We start from the raw sequence: 11,231 nt of genomic DNA, 5'->3' as shown, positions 1-11,231 counted from the left end.
CGCCACATCTGCGTGTTTCCCGAACAGCTCCAGGGACGGGTCCTCCACCGCCTCCCTGGGCAGCCTGTTCCAAATGGAACAACTTAGTTTACAGTGTACTCGACTGTCATGTTTCGGTAGCCACTGATGGGTTTAATCGTAACTTCTTTGCCATTCTTGCTTCTGTGTTAAAGCATTTTGTTTGTAGAGGTAAAAGGAGTGTGTCCAAGCAGAAATACTGGAGAAGATTTTCAGTCTGAAAAGGACTAATATCATGTGCAGCCCTCAATAAAATGGGGCTGCTGTTTCAAAGTATCAGTGGTGTACCACTATAAATGCTAAAACCAAATGAAAATAAAACAGTTAAGCCAGTGAACCACAAACTCAGTCATTGCAGATCTCAAGGACAAAAGAAGCGAGAAGAAGTGAGAAAGTGTAGAAGATCTAATCAAGACCCCATCAAAACAAGTGTGATGTAATAGGTCAGATATGGACCATACATCTCCTTTCGGGTGATGTGCTGCCTATGGAAGGATGCCACTGGTGGGAAGCTGATTGGAATTGCATAATAGATAGGAAATGCTCTTGTAAATTTCCATCAAGAAATGGAAGAAGCTTAAAGTGAAGAAAGAAGTTTCTTACGAAAGAAAGAAGCTTAAGCAATAAAGAACATGGCTTGGCTATTCCAGCACTGAAAAGACGATATTCTGAGTGTCATTGAATCGCAGCCTGTAAGAATTAGAGCTTTGTCAGATTTTCAAAATGTTTTGACAACTTATTTCTCTTAAGGTTTTTAATTAACTCTTGAGGATTGTCACTGTTTCGCAAAAATGCTCTTTTTTTTTTTTAGCTATGGGGGGATAAAAAAGAAATGTCCATATAAATATTTTTTTTTATTAAAATTCTTCATGAAATTGCACGGTCCTTTTGTAAGCAGCTAACTGCTGGACAAACTCAGAGTTCTGGATGCAAGTCCTCACATGACTTTGGCTTTAAGGAAGGTCCCAATTTCTGTTCATTTGATACGGGTACCAGAGTTTGTTTGAGGAAATGTCTTGAAGCTGGTGCTGTGTCTCTAATTAGGGAGAACTCCTAAAGGCAATAGATGTTTAAATGAATTGCTTAATTAATTGAATAAAATAACTAGACGTGGCAAAAAAAAAAAAATCACTGTTTAAGACTGTTTGCCTAGCAATTTTTTTAATGCTGATGGTCAGCCATAAATCTGGTTTCATGTTAAAATTGGGTCACTGAGCTGTGGGTTCACTGGGACCCAGCTTCCTCTGCACGATATCAGCCATTTTGTTTGCCAGGGGGACAGTGTTCATGAAGACTCATTTTAATAATCCAACTGTGATGTTTATGTTATTAGCTTAGTTGTTTGGAGTGGAATTCGTGCAAAGAAATGAGATGCATTCATTAAATGTTTAATTAAACCATTGTCTGGAAACAGGTTGTAACACTGAATATCATGTCCCACTAGTAGAGAATACCATTTATTATGGCATTTTAAAACAGCCCAGCAACTGTTGAACCTTTCAAGGGAACGGTTCTCCTCTTGTGTGGGCGAAATCATTAGATTCCCATCCATGCTTTGACTGTATAACTTCCACCCACGTTAGTAAGTCCACTGGTTTTGATCTCAGTGGTATTAAGACCTCCACAGATGGATGGATGCTTGGTTTCGAGCTTCACCCCAATATGTCCCCACTGATGTTGCAACAAACGTGTGCTGAGAAGAAAAAAAGCAACTGGTTAATTTAGAAGATTTTAACCACTATATTGACATGGAATAGTCTCAAGTAATTATGTGGAGATGTCTCCAGCTTCATGAAAATAAATGCGCAGTACAGTTTCTGACCTCAAGTGTGTGGCTGATTTGAAGTAGTCAGATAGATTTTCTAAACTTATGATGACCAAAAACAAATTATGCATCTGTAAATGTTCCTGTAGCCGTGAATACTGTGCAGATACTTTTCCTTTACTCTTTATACAGTCCAATATTCCTTAGTTTTTGATTTGTAACACATGTCAATGAAATCACTTTTCAGTTTTTGGTTAACTGGATGCTTACCAAAGTACATGAAATACAATGGCACTCTTCTTCTCTTTTCCTTCCTGATACTTAGAATAAGAACAGATTGAGATAATGAAAGACATGCAATACGCAAAGGCAAAAGATTGTTTACATGGAACCTTAGACATTCCTAACTCCAGTTCTTCCTCAGGAAGTGTTTTGATGGCTTTTGAAACAAAGCACCAGAGCAGTAACCTGAACGGCCATATGTACTCTCTTGTCTCTTAATTGTGTTGGGGTGAACTTCTGGGGAGAGGAAAGAGAAAAGAGAAAACAGGCAGACTGATAGCTTGTCTTGAAGATACGTGTTAGCTACTGCAGCCTGTGGAGTTAAAACCAACTCATTTCATGGGCTAGGTATAGCATACAGTCTGTCCTGAGACTTGAGGTTGAAACACTTATCAGATGATTCTGTGCTGTGTAAAACCTTGTTATCCCATCTGGAGCACTATTGTCAGAGCAGAGCTGAAGAAATTGAGAAGATAAACTCAAGAATCATTTGAGAACCCTTTTCTTTATTCCCAAACTCAAAATCAAGTCACGGCAAGAAATAGGAGTCAAGTACATGTGAGTTTTGGCTTGCTAGCCAATTTCAAAAGGTGTGATCCTATCTGCTGCTATGAGCATCCTGAAAATGCTGATGTACTCTTACTTGCCAACAAAGCCAATGAAAGCTGAAGGCACCCAGCATCTTGTGCGTTTTGTTTTGCATTCAAATGAGTTATTTTCATCTCAGTCTTTGGCAGCATGAAACCTCACATTTTGTGGCCAAACCTTCCACTCTGGTGGGTAATCTTCCTATTTGTTTTACTAATTAGTTTTCTATTATTGCTTTGTGTAGGGAAGTCTGATAGTATCTAGGCATTCAAAGGATTTTTAATGCATTTAACAATGGAAATACAGCATTCTAAAACTCTATGAGAAACAACTATGATGAGAACTTACGAAGGATAATTTCTGAATACACAACCTGCTGTAGAATTCATGTAGAGTAATAGATAACCAGTCACTTCCTTGGCTTTTTTTTTTTTTTTTTTTTTTTTTTTTTTTGAGCTCATCTTGTTCAATGCAACCCAGGCCAAGCTTTTTCAGAACAGACTGACTAAGGGTAGAATTTCTGAAAGGCCTGAATGGCCAATTAGGCAGTGAAAATGTGATGCAGCCTACCACTCCTCTTGACAATAACTTCGAGGAAAAAAAGAAGCTCTTTGGAAAAACACTCCCTCTCTATCATGATGAAATAGGTAAGAGTTGCTGCATGCAAACTTCCTTTGAAAATGTGGTCCCCATAGTCAGTCACAACATCTCAGAATATCCCAAGTTGGAAAGGACCCGCAAAGATCACTGACCCCAAACCCTATGGCTGAGAGTGATGTCCAAACACTCCTTAAGCTCCAGCACTGGTGCCATGCCCACCGCCTTCTGGGACAGAGCCTTTCCCTGACTCCCTGACCCTCCCCTGACACAACTCCATGCCATTCCCTCAGGCCCTGCTGTCGCTGTCACACAGATCAGAGCTCAGAGCTCAGCGCTTCCCTCTGCTCCCTGTGAGGAGCTGCAGCCACCCATGAGGCCTCCTCTCAGCTCCTCTGCTCTGTGCTGAGCAAACCCAGGGGCTTCAGCTTCTCCCCTAGTCTGTACACGTATCCAGGGCTGCTACATCTCAGGTGCACAACCGGCACTGCTCTTGTTAAACTTCATGCATTTGGTCTGTCCAGCCTACTGATTTGCCAAGATCTCTCTGCAAGATCTTTCTACCCTCAAAGGAGTCAATAGGAGTCCCTAGATTATTTATAAACAGAGAAAACTGGCACTAAAGTGGAGTGCCAAGGAACCCTACTAGTGACGGGTGACCAGGCTGAAATAACTGCATTTACTATGACTCTTTGAGCTGACTGAATCTGTCTGCCAATTGTTCATCCATTGCATTATACCTTTGTCTATTGAACATTTTGTTCAGAAGGATATTGAGAGAAACAAAATAAAAAGCTGTGCTGAAATGTAAAAAGATTACAAAGCTGGCTTCCCAGTCTTTCCAGGCTTGAATCAAAGCGGCTTGAGGCTCCTACTACCACAGAGGGGAGGGGTGGATGGAAAGATGCGTGGACAGATGGATGCAGATTTGTTACCAATATTTTTCAAGTGTCTGCAGAATGGGATCAATGCAGCTCCTGTGAAACCTGCAGCCTCCAAATCCACACTTGCCTGTGAACTGCCGGGAGCTTGCCAGGAAAGGAAGTAATTTTAGAGTGTGATTTGGAAAATGATTCAGTTAAAAAATTGCTATTTTTGAAGGGCTACTTTCCACTGGGATTCAGTCCACAGTTCTTTCACAGAAGCACATTTCTTACTGCAGCAAAGCATGATGGAGGGGGAGAAAGAGGGTCTGCCTGCAGCTGGCAAGCCCACACCACCACTGGGAGAACAATCCATGGAAATGCTTCCTCCTTACACCTCAATCTCACCTTGCAAGTGAGATAGAAGGTGAGTACTTTAACCATGGATTTCTAGATAGAGATGGTGAAGGTAACTCTGTTCATGCTGAGTGGGAGATACACTGTCCCCAGAGGAGTGAACAGTCCTGTGCATCTGGAAATGGAGCTTCTAGACAGACCACATTTTGAGGCACAAAAGCCTACTTCTTCCTGTTGTCATAAAAGCCAATGACAGACTGAGGTATTTATCAAGTCATGAAATGGCAAGCAAACACCTTTTTCATGCCATCTGAGGATTCACTGTATGTATTGTACAGCTCCTGTGTCAGGCTCCCTTCCCAGTTCCTCCAGCCAGTAGCACTGACATACAATCTGCTGAACTGATGCTCAGTGCATTAGGCTGAGCCTTTACGGAAGTGCAGAACAGAACTAGGCGAGAAAACATTGGTAACCCCTCTGGCTTGCTGGATTTGCTTTTTAGGATGAGAAGATGCAGGTAGAGTTCTGATGATGTAAATAGAGAGGGGTTGCAGGTAGAGATCTGATGATTTGATGGTCATCTGTGCTGATGGCTCCTGTTGGTTAACAACAAACAGGTTAAAATGTCACCTCCACACTCGATTTCTATCTTGTGTCTCATGCTGAGTGATAGCCTTTTGAGTTCATTCATCCTGCTGAGCTTTAATATGCAAGTGCCTCTTGTGACTAAGCAACTTCATACAATTAAATTTGTTATTTAGGATGCATGGAGTTGAAGCATATGGCACATAGAAAACGTGGCTGTGCTGTAGTTCACATGCAGGTATCAGGACTGCATGACACTGATGGCTTTAGGAGGCATTAGCATTCACCACAATTGTGTCTGAACCCCGGATGTAATGAGCAGTTGAGTTCTGCAGACTGTGGACCCAGCCCAACTGAGATTTGCCTGTATGTCCATGTATACAAAATACATGGGAGTAGTTTTGCTTGAAATGAAAGGAAAAGCAGAGCCTACACTTGGATGATCATCAGTTTTCTCTCTGTTATAGCTGTGTTGAAAATGTGAGTTCCTCAGTAGAAAGGTCACAGGGAGTATCGCTATGTACCACTCATCAATGAGGCATTGCAGGTTTATCTCACTCCCTGGAGTGACTGACTTTTAAGAAGGTGCTGTTTTCATCCCTGTCAGTCTCTCTTTTCTCTAATGTTAATAGGAAGTGGAAGTTTGGGTTATTTCCTGAGAGGCTTCCCAGCTCCTTGCACATTTTGGTATGCAGCAGATGAGTAGCCCAGCCTCAGGCTGTGTGAGAAAGCTTTGATATCCAGCAGCCAGGTCCCTGAGGCAGCAAATAGGGGTCAGCCACTCATCTGCTCACCTTGTGTGTAGCACAGAGATTGCTGACTCTTGCACTGACCTTGCCAAGCCTTGCACAGACACTGTCTAGTGAAACCATGATTCAGTATGAGAGGGCAAAAAATGATGCGAAAAGGGGGCATATTCTTTTGCTGTTTGGTTATTACTTCTTTTTCTGGGACATGTTTGTTTGAAGAGATATTATGGTATGTTTGTTGGGGAGGAGGAATGTATGAGGAAAGCAATATATAATTTCTTGAACAAATACTAGTTCTCAAGAAGCAGAAGGTAGAGAAAGAACATGATTGTCAATAGGCTGCCCTTTTACACTTGTCCATTCCTGCTTCAGAACTTGGTGAGCAAACTGAGGAATGTATTGAAAAAAATCCAGTTTGTCAGGTAGAGTGTTTTTCTTCCATGTAGAAATGCTTTGTACTTGTAACACAAAAGAGCCACTGAGCAAGCAAAAATACCTCAGGAAAACAGACAAAACTGCATCCAAGATCACATTCAGTCTTATCTGTGGGGGTCTCCCTTAACTTGGAAGCAGACTTCAGCCTTTCCAGATTTCCTATGTTCAGAGCTGGCTACTGCCAGTGTTCACCTGGGTATTACTGGAAAATTCAGTGAAGCTGTTTGGTAGCATTTTGCAGTTATTTTGAAAATGAGCAGTCATAGCAGTGGAAGGGGTAAATCATACAGCTTCTTATATAAGACAAGCCATTGTCTTAGAGTACTGGAGTATGGTTTAGCCTATAACAAGCACTTATCTGATGAAAATGCATTCGTGGAAAAAAACCCCCAGCTCCTCCCCCCAAAAAGAACAACAACAACAACAAAAATGCAGTGGAGAACATACAGTATTGAAATATAGCTGTGTTATTTGCTTCAGGTACTAAAGATCTTAGAAAAGGAATGAGGTAAAGATAAAAGAATAATGAGGCAAAAGGTGCCTAACACTGGTCACTGCAAGTTTGGACTCAAAAATGGTAATACTGGTGGCCCAGCATGCCCATGATCACCTCTGTTGATCTGAATGGTAGGAGACAGGGAGAGAGGATAGAAAGGAAAATGTGCCTTGTTAAAGAAGTTTCTGAAGATTCTGTCAGCCTTTCAGTCATCTTTTTTTTTCTTTTAGTGATAGTTTTTCTTCTAGATGCACAATCTCTATGCTGGCCCTTATGGTTGGTTAACTTCTAGTTAAATTAGCACAGTCTAATGCAGAAGTGGAAAACCTGCTTGACAAATTAGACTTTTCTAAATCAGAGGTTCAGTGCATTAATACAGAGCATTCTGGAGATATGAGAGCCATTCCCCATGGAAGAAAACTGCTTCTGAGCAGCGGAGTATTGCACCTCTCTGCCAGGCAGGATCTGCTGGTTTCCCTTGAACTCCCATCTGCAGGTTCCTGTTTTGAAGTGCCTCACTGTCATTAGAATTCAGCCCACTCAGCCTTTATAGGCACAATACCACCAGCTACTACTCTTGGTCTAGTGGATACCTCCTTTTTTTCACTCCTCCAACTCTGTGCTGGTATATCATGTCATCTGGCTCCAGTTATTTTTCTTCCTCTTGCCTTATTTTCCCTCCAAGTCTTTCTCCTGTTTCTTCCTTAGGTCAAGAAGTATTCCAGAATAGAGTTTATTTTATTTTAATGCATTATGGTAGCTGCATTGGAAATTGCAATGACAATCATGTCTGGGATTATGGAAAGATTCCCACCACCCAGGAGGGACATGAAGTGTGTCCTATTGCCCTGAGAACCACTGTGCTGGGGAGACTCTGACATGCTGTTCATGATACTAGGGTAGAAAACCGAGTTATGAAAAAGATGTGTGCTGTAGCAATCAGGATTCATTCCTGCCAATGTGGCTTATTATATTCCAATGAAATGAAATGTATTCATCCTCTCTTGAACAGACTATGTTGATTTAATTTGTGTTTTATGATCAAGATCCTAAATTTTATATCTTGCAAATTTTTTAAGTAGCAAGCAGGGATTTAGCTGCATGAAAACCATTAATGTAAATACAGCTAACTCCCCATGCTCTTCTTTAAAGACTATTTTATACACAACAACATAGAATTTCTTTTCCCTGGCATCTTCAAGAAAGCTGATCTGAAGGCAAGCGCACATTTAATTATTGCTCTCAAAGAAATAAGCATTTTTAGTAGTCTGATTTTTTCCTGCTGACAAATGACAGGCAATGTGTAATGCAGAAATCAAATAGCTGCTTTGTTCTGGGTTGGCTTGGGAAAAGTAATAGAATAGTTTCATCTAGGAAATCACAGATTATTGATTTTATGTGTTCAGTGCACTCTCTTTGTTTTGTTTGTTTGTTTTTGGTTTAGAGACTTCATATGCAGTAAGCCAGGGACACACATCATCTCCAGTTATTAGAAGAGGAAGACTTTTCTAGCTGACATTTGCTTAGCTTGGTTCCTTCTTCAGGTACAAATAAAAATGATCCAACCACATTTGAGAATGCAAACAGGAAAAAAAAAAAAAAAGACATTTTCCCAGCAAAAGATGTTAATTTAATGTCACTTTAATGGCAGTATGTGGAAACTTATGTTATGTGCTTTGGCTGAGCAAACCAAGTTTATAAATAGAGGGGCAGAAAAATGGAAATGACCAAGGAGACAAGTATCTGAATTTTATCAGTTGAGTACTGAACAGTTAGGAGCTGCCAGTGTGGATGCCTGGGTCTCACACACACTGACTATTTATAGCTGGTCTAGATAGTTCAGTTGGAAAGGATGCTCTGATTCTTCTAGTCCAGGTGCATCTCAGGAATTTGTTATTTGACAGCTGTGGGAATTATGAATCCCAGGATTCCCTGATCCTGGTGCTACTTCTAAGCTACATCATATGTAAGTAGATGAGGCTGAATTCTTGATGCCTGATTTCAATATGTGAGTCAGAGAACAGAGCTCAAAGAATGAAAAGTTCAGCTGAAAATATAAGATAATGTTGACCCAAGAGCAAATGAGTGATATATTACCCACAGATACACTAAGAATGGATGTTTGAAAAAGTTCCTAACTACTAAAGCAATCAACTTTTTGAATATTCTTTCAGTAGGAAGAATGAAAGCAAAAACCTGGACTACCTGTAAGGTAGGCTCTGAAATGCATCATATAAAGTGACAGCAGAAAACTGATTTTAATAAGATGGTCCTAAGCATTATCGTATGTTTCAAGGTGGCTAAAACACAGACCTCAGTCATCCTAAACAATACTGAAACAGGTATCCCATTATCAGTACTTCAAATAAAGGTGGAAATTTTCTCACCCAGGATGAATTCACTGCATGTTCATTAGCTTCTATTCTATTTTACAATTCTATGCTTAGCAGGCTATCTCAATGCTCGTTCATGGCTGCGTGGCTGTACTTTATAGAAATATACTACATATCAAACATAGTTTGCTGTCCAAGATTGACTACTTAACTTATTCTTACATCATCATTAAATGACAGAACGTTGTGTCCTCTAAACTGTTGCTAAAAGAATTTTAGAAAGCAAATCTCAGAAATAGGAAAATGATTCAAAAAGCATGTTTCCTGCCAATCAGCTAGATGACAAGCTTAAATGGATAAGCACTTGCAACCATGGTCTCATGTAGGAAAGTGTTCTTCCAAAAATGGCATACACTGTGGAATACATTTTCTAATCCTAGCTACTATACCCTGATTTGCAGGAAAGCCACCTCTTACACTTCCTCCTATATTTTAATCCTAACAGGATCTGAAAAATGTGATGGCCAACCCTGTGCCATGGGCCAGATCTTTTCTGACACAGTGTAATTGCCTGAAATCACTGACACTCAGCGGAAAGACTGATCAGGTTTCCACAGGTCTACTCCATATTCACTGCAATAAATGTTCATTTTTGAAAGTTAGCTGTTGTAGGTTGGCTGGAGAATGGATTTAGGGAGAGAGGCTCAGCACAGTTTTGTTAGAAGAGTGGAAAACCAAAGCAAAAAAGAAATATGTCTGTTCTATTTTACAAACGCAAAGGTCCCTCAAGGTCTCTGCTATTCAGAACCCAGCAGGAATTTTCCAGCTGAGGAGAAAGAAAAGAAATGTTTACTAAAAGACAGATTGTAAGCATCAAGCTGTCTGTTCTTTAATTGATCTTTTACACTGAGCACATTCAAAAGATCTATACTCATGGTTAGGCTGTTATTTGGAAAGCCGACATAATAAATTCTACTGAGAAATGCTTTGTATTAAACCTGCAACCCGGGGATCTTTTAAAAAACAGCAATCATCTTGAATGTTCATTTCCAGACAGAAGGTTCTTTGTACATCTAAATAAATGATTTGTGCTTCAGACCCACTGGGTTTTTCTCCTGCTTGATTGAGAAGTGAAAGAAACAGCACAAAGGAGAATAATGGATATTCGAGAATTTTTTGTTAAGTGCCATGCTTTTGCACTGGAGGATGCTCCAGTCAAAATTCTAAACAGGAACTCATCTTAAATTTTTGCAGTCTTGATTCTATTCCTATTTACACCAGGTATGCTATACATCTGGAATAACCTCAAAACTTCACCTAAATATTTTCAGCTGGAGTAACGATCTGCCTTTCTAAAACAGCCTAGATGTGGCACCTTTAAACTTGGAAGTTTGAAAACTAAGTGCGGATGTCCTCAGGAAGGGAAGTTGTTCAGTTCAGTCCATGGGGCTGGACCTAGCTCAATGAAACACCCTCTGAGAAGTCCAGAAGTGCGGAAATAATGGTCAAATGCACTATCTATCAGTTTGCTGAACAATTATATTGCCATTTTTAGGACAGGCACTTTTGTACTTAGTTATATCGACCTTTAGTTTCATTGCCAAGTGTTCCTTTTTGTGTTCTTTTCCCGTCCTCTTCAGTCAATATCATCTTGATGAGATGACTAGTAATTAAATGATTAAGTTCTGCTTGGAAAAAGTTCGATGGTTTTCGAATTTGCTGAAACTTTTTGATTGCTACTGCTAGAATATGAAGTCACAGAAAACGGATTTAATGTTTGCTGGTAATGCTTCCTATCTGGCAACATGAACCTAGGTCCAGATCTCCCAGGTTCCTGTTAGTAGTCATCCACAAACTTGTTTCCCTCAATGGAGGAGCAAAGCTATGCTTTGCTAAAAAAGCTGAGATGAACAGCTCTGTAGTGCTTCAGTCCCTCTTCCATCTGTTCCACCACTCCTCTGAGACTTGAATCCTCTGCAATACCAGCAGAAGGGTAATAGCTGTAACCCATCTCTCTGATATTAAATTCCCTGGTACTAGTGGATTGTGGCCTTCAGCATTGTCAATATTATTAAGAACAAACTGTTATAATGGAAACTCAATCAATAATCAACTTTTACATTAATTGTTAAAGAATTTTTCTCTGAGCAGCCCAAAAGGAAG

At 40.2% G+C, this 11,231-nt stretch overlaps 1 long non-coding RNA gene across 2 annotated transcripts in view; it reads right to left on the bottom strand.

Annotated features, from left to right (window-relative positions):
• Nucleotides 1-109: 109 nt before the first annotated feature.
• Nucleotides 110-11,231, bottom strand: part of LOC116216280 (uncharacterized) — a 41,306-nt gene continuing 30,184 nt past the window's right edge. For both annotated transcript variants that reach the window (XR_004158738.2, XR_014881845.1), the window contains one exon: nt 110-5,066. This is a non-coding gene — a long non-coding RNA (uncharacterized LOC116216280). The remainder of the gene's footprint in view (nt 5,067-11,231) is intronic.

The sequence above is a fragment of the Meleagris gallopavo genome, chromosome 2, assembly GCF_905368555.1.
Source record: "Meleagris gallopavo chromosome 2, MGAL_WU_HG_1.1, whole genome shotgun sequence".
Lineage (NCBI taxonomy): Eukaryota > Metazoa > Chordata > Aves > Galliformes > Phasianidae > Meleagris > Meleagris gallopavo.
The sequence above is the reverse complement of the archived record's forward strand: the minus strand, read 5'-3'. Positions and strand labels throughout refer to the sequence as shown.